Source organism: Equus caballus, chromosome 1 (assembly GCF_041296265.1).
Source record: "Equus caballus isolate H_3958 breed thoroughbred chromosome 1, TB-T2T, whole genome shotgun sequence".
NCBI classification, from domain to species: Eukaryota; Metazoa; Chordata; class Mammalia; order Perissodactyla; family Equidae; genus Equus; species Equus caballus.
Window position 1 is genome coordinate 10,408,026 of NC_091684.1, and position 12,441 is coordinate 10,420,466.

Consider the following 12,441-nt stretch of genomic DNA (forward strand, 5'->3'; position numbering starts at 1 on the left):
TTGACCAAACAAACCTTTGGAATTGAGTAAACTTCTAAATAGCTGAGTAACACTGAGTCCAGAGATCTGCAGTAGTCCAAGGGGGCATTTGGTCCACACAGAGAGTTATAATAAGAACTGGAAAGGTTCTTTTTTTTTTTTTTGGTGAGGAAGATTGGCCCTGAGATAACATCTGTTGCTAATCTTCCTCTTTTTGCTTAAGGAAGACTGTCACTGAGCTAACACCTGTGCCAATCTTCCTCCATTTTGTATGTGGGATGCTGCCACAGCATGGCTTGATGAGTGGTGTGTGGGTCCATACCTGGGATCCAAACTGGCAAACCCCAAGCCACTGAGACAGAGCATGCGAATTTAAGTGCTACATCACTGGGCCGGCCCCCTGGAAAGGTTCTTTAACTCAAGGCTTCCTGAAGGCAACAAGAGGATTTGTTGAGAATGACACCATTCCACACTGGGAATGAGAACTCCTGAGCATAAATACACACAACTACAAATGGCAGACAGTGGGCTTCTGTGTCTTTAGAAAATCACTCGACTTCTCTGAGCCTCAGATTCCCTGGGTGTAAAATGGGGTTGACCACGGTCCCCATCTCTTAGGGTTTCCTCGAGGATGACATGAGGTCAAGCCCGGGAGGCCACCCGAGCTTCACTTCACAGCACCTGGCATACAGTAAGCACTTAATAAATGTTAGCTGTTATCAGTTGTTAGTATCCATACTGCTGCCCAGAGACAGCGGCAGTAGGCATGAGCCTGCGTTACAGGGGTTTGTCATCAAGTGTGGCTCCCACACGAGACGTAAAAAGATGGAGAGCAAGACTAGGTCCAGCTCAGCATCCCCAGTGCCTGGGACACAGGGCGGCGCAGGAACGTTTGGCGAGCAAACGCAGGCATTGTCAGGAAATGTGTGCTGACGGTAACTGAACTGGAATAGACTGGGCTCCACCAATAAACCAACAAGTAATCCGGAAGGAATAGACTGGGCTCCACCAATAAACCAACAAGTAATCCGGAAGACCTAGCTGTGCCTGAGCAGAAAAGTGACAAGTAAATAACGCAAAGAATTCCTCGCCACTCCCTCCTCACGAGCCCTCTGTTTCTTGTATACACCACCGTCACAGCTCCTGTTACTCCAGGGGGCTTGGGCTAGAAATAAAGTCATCCCTTTAGTGACCACCAGCTACGAAACAGTGCCAAGCACTTCACACACATTAGATCAACTCATCCCACAGCAACCCTACAAGGTAAGAACTTTCATTGTCCCTGTTTCGCAGTTGAAGAAACCTAAGCACAGAAAGGTTCAGTAACTTGCATAAGGTCGCGCAGTTAGTAAGTGGTAGAGGCAGGATTCCAATTTGGAAGAGCCTGGGTTCAGAGGCCGAGACCTCGACTATTATGTCACAGTGTGGCCATTTGTATGGCAAGTGCCTTTGGGAGCTGGGTCATGTCTTAGTGATCTTTGTGTCACCAGAGCCTGACCCAGTGCCTGAAACACAGTAGGTTCTCAACAAATTTTGTTGATTAAACAGGATCAGGCTATCCTCAGCTTCAGCTTAATGTGGAGCCAGCTTCCCCCTCCTCTGTGCCCATCTGCTGCCCACCGCACCAGCCCTGAGGTCACATGAGCGAGCCGGCCCCCGCAGGCTTCAACACTGCCCCTGTAGCTTCCGATATCTCAGTGGGTTTCTCTGCAAGTAAGTCGGCACAATAACCGGGCCAGGCCGCCCTGGTGGGAGACTGCAGGCACATCTGTCACCAACGAAAAGGCTTTGTTTATGTCTTGGCAAAATCTGCTCATTCCTTTAAGTGCCCGGAATCCTCCGGGGAGCATCACAAATCCACCTAATGCGCCCGGTTCTCAGCTTTGTATCTGAGTCTCTGAGCTGACAAAGGTGTAAACTCACAGGTGGTCCACACACCAGACAAACCCCAGTGGCTAGTCCAAAGGACCAAGGGGGTAAGTTCTCCCAGCTGAGGTCAGTGGACACAGACTCAGAAGTAACCCCTGGAGAGCCTCTCTCTAGCCTTCGATGACAATCATGACCATGACGATGCAGAAATGTGGGGGTCTCATGGCTTCACCTCCTGGGCGCCTCATGGAAGAGAGCCCCACACCAGCCATTGTCGCCCAGGCTGGCCACCGTTCCCACACTCCTCGCGCAGTCTTCCCTCCACACCTCAGACAGTGCTGCTCACTTGCTTAGAGAGTGTTTCCCTTCCTTCCTTCTCTTCTCTTTGGTTGCTTTATGGCAGCACCTTTCTTAGACCTCTATTCACATCCCAGATCAATGGTCACCTCCTATGAGAAGCCTCCTTGATTCCCAGAAACCTTGCAAGAATTACTTCTCAGAGCACTGAGTTAGTGCCTCTATTTTAGCATACATCAGTCCCTTTTGTAATTATTTATTTACCTGCCCCTTCTCTCAGCTGTGAGTCCAGCACCATATCCCGGAGCCCAGCCTTGAGCCTGGCACGTGGGGGGCACTCAACAAACATGCGCTGAGTGAATTAACAGCCACAGCCTCCCTGCACTTCATTTACGTGCGGCTCCTTGATAAGCACTTACTACTCTCCTCAACCACAGATACTGACACGTGCTGCCTACTGGACTGGACCACAAGTCCCCTGGAAAAAGGATCGAGTCTTATTAAATTGTATCTGCTGCCCTATTACAATGTCTACACAGAGTATTTGCTCAATAAACAGGCAACTCTATGCAAATTATAGAGTCCTTAAACCAAGATTTTAAGTTATTATAGCAAATAAACCGAATTTATTATTTAAGCACCAGGTTTTAGCTGGTAGGTTTGCCCATTAAAGTGTTTTTAGAGAATGGAAGTTGTTCCCCAAAAGCAGGAAAGTAGGAAGCGCTCACCCTGGTCACTCTATGGGTCGGGGGTGACACCAGACCAAAAAAAGAAACAAAACGATTTTCCAAGGTTATTTTTTACCCATTCAATTATGCTGCCTCTTAAGAAAACATTGATCCCAGATGGACTGTTTAATTAATACTCTTTCTGTTAATTCTCTTTGTTTCTGCTCAAATAGCACATCCCTGAGGAATGGAAAAGTGTTCACACTAAACTGTCTCCTTTGGAAACAAAAGGATACACTTCTTTGGAAATGCGTCCCCTTTGGGAAACTGGACGATGCTAATGGCAGTTGGGATGGAGCACATCGACAGACGATATTACACCTCAGGGATCACCAAGGGACTCCAGACGGTGTGTCAGAATAGACACATAGTCAGAAATCACTGCTGGGTCTGCAGAACCTGAAGGAAGGAAAGCGTAGCCTTCCAGCCTCCATGTGCTCCGGCAGCAGCCTACACGGTGCTGTGGGCGGAGGGTGGGAGGGCCACTGGGGCTGCCCCCAAGGATCTTACAGGCTAGAGAGGGAAGCAGGCGAGTCGGCAGGTGGTTATGCCCAGTGCTCTGCTGGTAAACTGGCTCTGTGGGAAAAGCAGCCAAGCAGAAACGCCCAGATTTGTAGCGCTCCCAGAGTCCTGGGGTGTGAATTCTTCCGCCATGCCAACTCCTCGCTGTCCATGTAAGGGCAGTGGACTTGGAGCTGGGCAAAGATGCCCAGTACCGGCTCTCACAGTTGGTATAAGCTGGTACCAGCTGCAGCGAGCTGATGTGAGTCGGCTCCAGCACACTGAGTGTACACTGCAGCCGGAGGGGTGCTTCAGGCACGATGGAGAGCCCTTGGGAAAAGCACCAGACCAAAGCAGAGCAGGGACCTGGAGAGGCACTGGAAGGAAACAGTTCTGAAGGTCAAACTAAAGGCAACCAAGGGAGGAAAAGGAGACGAGGAGAGGAAGGACATTCCAGACAAAGGGGACAGCACAGGCAAAGACTCGTGTGCAGAGGTAATGGAGAGCAGGACTTGCTGGAAACAATGTGGCTTGTCGATATAGCCAGGATATGGGAGGAAGAAGTGGGAAGGGAACCTGGAGCTGGGTCAGGGTCACATCATGAGCGACCTTGTTGACTCTCTGGATGGTAAGGAGTCACTAAAGATTTTAAGCAGGGGAGGGACACTGTACCTTACTCTGGAAGGGCCCTCTGGCTCTGAGACGGATGGCATGAGATTAGAGGTAGGGCTGTTGAGAAGGTCCAGCCATGTGGTGCTGTGAGCAGAGTCAGCAGTGAGGATGGATGGAAGCCAATGCTTTGGAGAGATAACCAAAGCCAAGGGGACCTGGCCAAACTCAGTGAATAATTTGATGGACAGGGTAAGAAGTGAGGGAGAAAGAGGGGACAAGGACTCACCCAGGTTCCTGCTAGTGTAACCAGGTGGGTGGCAATGCCAATCAGCAAGAAGAAAAGATGAGAGGAGAAGGAGCTTGCAAGGTGAAGAATTCCTTTCATCTTGGGATGTGTTAGGATAGTGGTGCCACCCAGATGTCCAAGTGGAAATGTCCAGAAGGCATCGGGATCTATAGGTAGAGAACTCAAGAGAGGGGTCTGAGTTGGAGACGTCAAGTCTAATTTAAGTCATAGATGAGAACCATGGGCAGGCACGGAAGTGAGAAGAGAAGAGCCGAGGATTACACCCTCTGGAGCACCGACCTCCAAGGGATGGAAGAGGAATGCACATTGCTAAGGATGCTTTTGGTTGCAAGTAACAGAATGGTCAACTCAAACAATGCCAGAAATCCATGACATTGGAAACTCCAGGGATAGTCTCTGGCCTGGGCCAAGGCTTCATCCAAGGGCACAGCCAGGTCTACAGAGACCCGTTTTCTCTCCATCTCTGCTCAGCTTTCCTCAGTGTCATCTTCATCATAAGGCTGGCTGCCAGAGCAACAGATTTCCTCAGAAAAGAGAGCGTATCTCTGCCCAAGCACAGGTCCCAAGCTTGCTCCCATTTGGACTGGCTCAGATGGGTGCCCGCTTCTGAACCAGTAACCCCGGCCAGGGGCATGGGATGTGCCAATTTGCCTAATCTAGGTCACAGGCTCCATCCATAGAACCTGGGGTGGTATCAGCTTTCCTGAACCACAAGAATCCAAGAAAATTAGAGCTGGGAGAGGGGGAGAGGGGAATCAGTGCTCAGGGGCCCATGAACAAATGTCCATTGTCAGTGGACTCAGAGGAGGCTGAGACAGACGAGTCCAGGGCTAGGAGGAAAACCAGTGGACAACAATGGTTCAGAAACCAGGGAGGAAAGTTTCAAGAAGAAGTTCTTACACATGTTAATTGCCAACAAGAGGTCAAACGAGAAATGGGGATTAGAAAGTACCCTGGGTCTTATGATGAAGAAGGTAAGAACCTGCTTATCAACCCGCAAATACTTATCAAGACCCCAAACCATGTCGGGCCATGTGCTAGATCCTGGGAGAGAGTGGTAACCAAGTTGGGCTAGAAGTTAGAGCCTAGTAGGGCAGCAGGCAGCTAAATAAGCACACACGTAAGTACAATGATAAAGGAGACACAGCAAGATTCAATGGGGACACCTAACACAGACTTGAGGATTTGGGGGAAGTTTCTCAAAAAACGCAGCATATAACCCTACATTTGAAGGATGAGCAGGAGTGGGACAGGCAGGTGGATGGGGTGGAATGGGAGTCACGTTCCAGGCAGAGGAAGAACGTGTGCAAAGCTCAGAGGTGAGAGAAGTGTGGCTGCGTGAAGCTAGGTGTGGCTGGAGCACAGAGGACAGGTCACCCGTGCCCTCACCCAACACCTGGATCAAACAGGTCAGAGCCCCAGCAAACCTCCAGCGGCCTTGCCCACCCAGGCCCTGAATGGCCCCTCTTCAAGTAGGGGTATAAATCAACCTGCAGTGCTCCATGTTGCCCCAGGGGTCCCAGGGAGGCCTGCTCTAACTCCTTCCTGAGATAAGGACGTGCAATGCAGCCGCCCATAAGCCCTCGGAGGACAGGGGCGTTCTCTGTTTTGTTCCCACCACATCCCTGGTGCCTAGTCCAGTGCCTGGGACATAGGAGGTCCTCAATAAATCATCATGGAACAAACAAAGGGAGCAAGCAAGGAGGGAAGGAAGGATACCACTGCCCCCCTCCTGAGCCACCTTTCTGCTCACCCTATTGAAAACAACAACCAAGAAAAACACAGGTGAGAGAACACACCCAGTGATGATGTTCTTTCTAAAAGGTCGCAGGTATCCTTAAAACCATCCATTTGAGAATCACTGTGACATCCTCAGGTGATGCCTTCATTTGGTTGTAAGAGTGGGCTTCGTTTGCCTGTACCCATTCGTCATGGAGCCTCAGAGAAGGCTAGCGACCGGGGTGGGAGAGGACAGAGGTCTCATTGCTACGGTCCAGCTGATGCCCCTGGTCTCCACAGAGTGTCTTCTACCTCCGAGGTGTGTGGCATCTGGAAAGGGAGCCGCTCAGGATCTTTCTACCCTTCATTTCAACAAGGCTGCAGTTTAATTAAAAGTAGAATAATATTTACATATATAATCATCACACCTCAATAAGTGGCAACTAAAAGCTTCTTATGAACGCACCTCCTGCCACTTTGGTGTGGATTTCATGAAACATCCCTGAAGATTGGCTGATTTTCTGTTTGGGAGATATCGATGGGCTGTATCAATGAAAAACTTTGTTGAAGTAGAGTATGTGTCTGAGGCTTACAAGAGACCCTTCCATAGTGTCGGTTTCTCATATTTAGAACAAAAGAGATGATGATCCCATGTGTGATAATAATTTACGAGCACACAAACATTTACTGCTTTTCAGACTCTTTCAAATAGCACTCTCTTGTTTGAATCCTGGAACAACTCAGCCAGGTACTTAAGGGGAGACATTACCCCTCAGTTATCAATGAGGAAAACAGAAGCCCTTCGAGGTGAGGTGAACTTTCCAAGGTTAATAGGGTGATCAAGTGCCAGTTCTTTTTTTTCTTTTCTTTTTTTTTTTTTGGTGAGGAAGATTGGCCCTGAGCTAACAAGTGTTGCCAATCTTCCTCTCTTTTTCCTCTCTCCAAAGCCCCAGTACATAGTTGTATATCCTAGTTGTAGGTCATTCTAGTTCTTCTATGTGGGTTGCCACCACAGCATGGCCTGGTCAGCAGCATGTAGGTCCACACCCAGGATCGAAACCAGTGAACCCCAGGCCACCGAAGTGGAGCATGTGAACTTAACCACTCAGCCACAGGGCTGACCCCTCAAGTGCCAATTCTTAATCCAGTGCCCTTTCTACCATTTCATGTCGTAAGGTAATACATCTCATAGTTTTCTGGAATTATTGTTTGCCAAAGGTTAGCATCACTTAGATGCAGAGTGACATTCTTAGTGAAGAAACCATAAGAGATGTGTGAAGGATATTCATTACAAGCCTGCAAGAGTCAGAGAATGCTGGAAGGACCATGGCTCAGAGAAAGGGCTGAGTAAGGCTGCCTGAGTTCAAATTCAGGCTTTGTCACTAATTACCTGTGTGAACCATGGACGAGTTACTTGATGCCCCTGTCCCTGGTGGACATCTGGGGCTGTCTCCATTCCCCTAGGCTTCCATTTTGGGCTCCTAATGGATCCAAGAACACTGACCCTAATGCCAGCTCCTGGGGTAGAAAAAGTGATGTAAGTCAGTCAATTCATTCCATCCCCCAGGGCATGTCATCCTTTCAGCCATGGCCAGGTGACCCAAGCTAGTCCTATCAGAGGGAACCCCAGGACTCTTGAAGGGAATGCCGGGACAGAAACATCCCATTGGATGTGAACAAGGAAGCACAGAGTCCTGGGAGCTGCAGGCAGCCACGTTGGATCCCTGAAGGGAATCAGCCTTAGAAAGAAGTGGACGCTCTAGAAGGCAGAGTACACACATGGAAAGAAACTGGGTCTCACGTAACACTGTTGACTCTTTGCCCAAGGCCTGCCAACAACTCTGGATCTTTCAGTTACTTGAAATAATAAATCACTGTTTATGCCAATTTGAGTTGGGTTTCCTATAATGTACAACCAAAAACATCCCAACAGATTTGCGCTGTCTCCTCATCTGTGAAATAGCAATAAATAATAATACTCACCCTAATTAGTTTGTTGTGAGGCTCAGATAAACTAACACATAAGAACGCGTGGCACCATCCTGTTCACAGCGAGTCCTCTCCTCCACTTATGGCAGTTGGGAACACCTCATCACTCTTTCTCTCACTGTAACGGCTGATTCTTTGTGCCAAAAAAGCCAAGTCTTTCAAAGATAAATATCACATTTCACCTGAGGGCCCCACATGAGCCACACTTACCCACGCTTTTATGCACGGGCTCCTTTAGGATGTGTCACTGTAAAATCCTGTTAGGTTAGACCCTGCTCTAGCAGGAGGGCAGAGCTGTTTGATCATAATCATAGTGCTCATCATCTCCAGGCATCTGGTGATTTTACTGCCTTTTCCCAACATCCCTTGGGTTGGTGTCCTTAACCTATTATGTAACGATATTTCAGGGTCTGGGAGATGAATTGCTCTCTGCGTAAAATATGGCAGCGGATCTATACCCCTAAGCTCTGATAATTAGTTTTTAATGTAACTACAATTCTTTTGAGGAGATGTTTTCGCGCTCTAAAATCTTCTTAAAAGCATCCCTTAGGCTGAAATTAAGTTGGAAGGAGTGTCATGGAGGTCTGTGGCGAGGGGCGAGTTGGGCTCAGGTTACCAGCCAGCCTGACATGATTCATGGGCCTCGGGCAGAGAGAGGCCGAACCTCCTCTCACCTCGGCGGCCAGGCCTGCTCCAGCACGCAGCCTCCAAAGTAAAGGGCGAGAACGCACTTCATCACCAAACATGACACCCGAGTAATGGTTACAAATGGGTTTTCGAGAAGGGGGAAGGTGAACAGGGTGGGGGCTCAGACAGGGGGATGTGAACGAACTGGGGGACACCTACCAAGGCCTCCCCTTTTCATAGCATCAAAGACTTTTTCTCTATCCAAATAATTGTGGGTTTCTTTTCTATTAGGTCAACAAATATTTATTTCAGTTCAGACATTTAAGATTCATAAGGGACCATAGTCAATCTGTTCCTTAGGAAGAAATGTCAGATGCCTTCTGGAAATGCTTTGGAGCTGCTGAACCCAGCTTGGTTCGCCCACGTCCTCCGTACCTTTCCCCACTGTGCACACACCAGCACCCTCTCACTCCACTCTGGGATTCTCAAAATTAGCGTTGTTTGGACTCTGCAAAGACAAACTAGGCATCTCGTCCACAGGTAGCACTACGTATGGACCGAGGGGTTTCATAGCTGGGACATCATCTGGCATAATTTTGTTAGTAGCATCTATGCAGTTAACCCATCAGATGCTGAACTTGCTACATAGAGGAAAGCGAATGGGAACCAGCATAAACACAAAGACCCAGAGGGGACAGGACACCATAAAATGCTATCTTCTCTGCGAATTCCAAAGAAATTCCAAGTCCCCAAATGTCCGGCAGATCTATGAAAACATTTCCTTCCCCTTTGCCTGAAGCTACTCTCAGAAAAAATTTAAAGTGGTTTGAAAATAATACAAGCTTGGGTTCTTTACTTTGATCCTCGGCCACACCAGAGGTCCCTTCCCTCCACATGTCAGGCAGTGGGCAGCCCCGACAGCTCTAATTGTCAGGTCAGGAAGCCTAATTGGTGGGGGAGTCAGGGGGCACTGAAGGCTGAGTCCCTCCTCGTGGTGTGGGGTCTCCGTGGTCTTGGGCGGATTCCTGGAGGAACTAGCCAGTCTTCCCATTTCCTTGCCATTTTCTTCAGTGCCGCGGACCCAGGCCGCTCAGCGGAGTGAACGCTGAGGCTCAGGAAAGAGCTCCTGGGCTTCCCCTCCACATGGGCCCGGCCCCAGCTCCAATCTCTCCCCCTCCTCCCCTGGCCTGCTCAGCAAAGCCGCTCTCATCTCCCCCAGGGGAAGCCAGACAGGAGCCCCATCTCTGGTCCAAAGTCCCTACCACCTCCTGTTAAGGAAGTGAAACAGCCTTGAAGACCCTTGGAGGCAAACAACGTCCAGTGTCATCAAAGGATGAGGGTGGGGATGAGCCCTTTCATACACACAGATGGGACTACAAGTAGAATGTTCTGGAACTGGAGGCTGACAGAACTGCGTCAGATCCTGGCTCCATCACTTACTAGCTGTGTGACCTCATGCAAAGGACTTAACCTTCTGACCCTCAGTTTTCTCATCAGTGAAATGGGAAGTGGTGATGGAACCACTTCGTCCTACTGGGGGAAGTTAAAGGATATGAAGTACTGGATATGAAGCCTGACAGAGGAAAGCTCTCAAATGGCAGCTGTATCTCTTCTTACTTCTGGAGAACAATTAGCGATGTCCATCCCTCTGACCCCGTGATCCCCCTCTTCTAGGACTGTTTCCCAAGGAAATGATGAGAAATGTCACACAAAGGCTCACATACAAGTGTACTCATCCAAGCATTATTTAAAGCAGGAAAAACTGGAAATGAGCTAAACCCCCAGAAATCCCCACTGGCTAAATGATTACGGCACATCCACGTATCAGGACACAGTGCAGCATGGTGCCCCCGGAACGGTGCCACGGTAAGTGTATCAGCAAAGGAAAGAGCTGACTTGCACTTCAAGTATTATGGGATAACACAAGACATACAACCAAGTCAATATGTCAACATACAAAAAGTAAATTGTTTGCTCACCATAATGATTAATAAGAAAGTCAGTATTAATAATAAACTTTGTTAGTGATAACCATCACTTTCAAAAAAAAAAAACAAATTTATTCTCTCACAGTTCTGGAGGCTAGAAGACTAAGATCGAGGTGTTGGCAGATTGGTGTCTCCTGAGGCCTCTCTCCTTGGCTTACAGATGGCCACCTTCTCGCTGTGTTCTCTATGCATGTGCACCCCAGGTGTGCCCCCCAACTGCCATTTCTTGATTTACTGAATACTTACCCTGTGCTAGAGATGATGAAGCACTACGTGCCACCTCCTGTAACCCTCACAAGAGGTGGGCACCATTATTCCTCCTCACATTTCAGATAAGAAAACTGAGACTCAGTGAAACTGAGCGACTTGCCCAGCACCACATGGCCAGCAGGCAGCAGAGCCAGGATTCGAGGCCAGGTTGGACTGACTGCAAAGTCACTCTGCAATTTCACCTCCCTAACTGGATTGCATTGCCAGCTGAAATGAGTCACAGTAGCTCCCCAAATCAGACCTTCAGAGATGAGTGGGGCCTCAAGACAACAAGATCCCATCATCTCCAGGGAAAGAAGAGTCTAGAAGAGCTAGTTTCTCATCACTTCTACCCAGCAGCCCCTTACATGGTTTTGTGATGATGGAATTGCTTTAGTCAATATTGAAAGTAACTTAGAAAATCTCTTATTATGAATTACGCCACAGAGGAGGCAGACATAAGACGATAAGATGAGATAAAATAGGATAAGATGGCCAGTGTGGATTCCCTCCAGAAAAGACAGGAACGCTACAGAGCCTCAGAGATGTCGTGAAGACTGGTGCTCCTCATTGCTTTGCAGCAGCAGCACCCACGCTCACTTGCACAACACTCCCATGGGCGTTCTAAGTTCCAACAAGTGGACAGCAGCAGAGAGAAGACAGCCTCTGGAGTGCAGCCAGATCCCAATGGACCAGCTGTCCCACCATCTTTTCTCAGAATTGATGGCTCTACACCAGTCACATGACACTCAGTTCAGAATCGTGACCTGGAGTCCTAGACCAGTGGTTCTTAAGCCTGGTGGCATACTAGAGTCACTTGAGGAAGTTTTAAAAATGTGGATGCCCAGGCCACACCCCAGACCAAATAATTCAAAACCTCTGGAGATGGAGCCAAGGTACTGGGCATTATTTTTTAAAGAGCTCCACCTGATTCCAATTGACAGCCCAAATTGAGAACCACTGGCCTAAAGCCTATTAAAATAGAGCTCAAAAAGTTCTCAGAAAAGCTGAGCTCGACATCCTGTTCAAGATGTGTGAGAAGCTCTGAAGTCAGTTCTAATTAAGCAATCAAATTGTTCCCAAAGAGAAAGGGGGAAAAAATGTAACAAAAACCAAAAAATACCTACTGCGGCTCTACAGGAGGCTGTGGGAGAAACTGAAACTTAAAAAAGATGCAAAAAACTACGTCCTGAACTTACAAGAACCCTTGCCAGGTCACTAAAGAGAAGTGGGTGGTGCTGATGGAACAGGCAGGACAGCAGCGTGGAGGTCTGCCGACTCCTGGAGTTGCCTAGAAACATGGAATTCATCTAGTCTCTCCATCAATGGGGCCCATTCTCATGCCCCCCACTCATAGAAAGAATTCCTCTCAAAAGAAAGAAGCTGGCACATGTGGTTTTAGCTCTATTTGGAACCCAAAGGAGGAAAGGCATATAGTCGCATCCCTTGGGTAAGATGGAAAATATGACACCTCTCATCTTGAAAGAAAAGATGATCTTCAAAAAGCAAATGGTAGAATACTCAAGGTCAACAAGAAACTGAGGCCCAACATAGGTGAGAAGATTGTATAAAAGCT

General features: G+C 48.4%; 1 long non-coding RNA gene across 2 annotated transcripts in view; it reads right to left on the reverse strand.

Annotated features, from left to right (window-relative positions):
- The window catches only part of LOC102147519 (uncharacterized), a 107,629-nt gene extending 95,475 nt beyond the window's left edge, over positions 1-12,154 (reverse strand). Inside the window, exon 1 of one of the 2 annotated variants that reach the window (XR_002806936.2) lies at positions 12,065-12,154. This is a non-coding gene — a long non-coding RNA (uncharacterized lncRNA). The remainder of the gene's footprint in view (positions 1-12,064) is intronic. The other variant, XR_002806934.2, reaches the window with a different exon arrangement.
- Between the last annotated feature and the right edge of the window lie 287 nt (positions 12,155-12,441).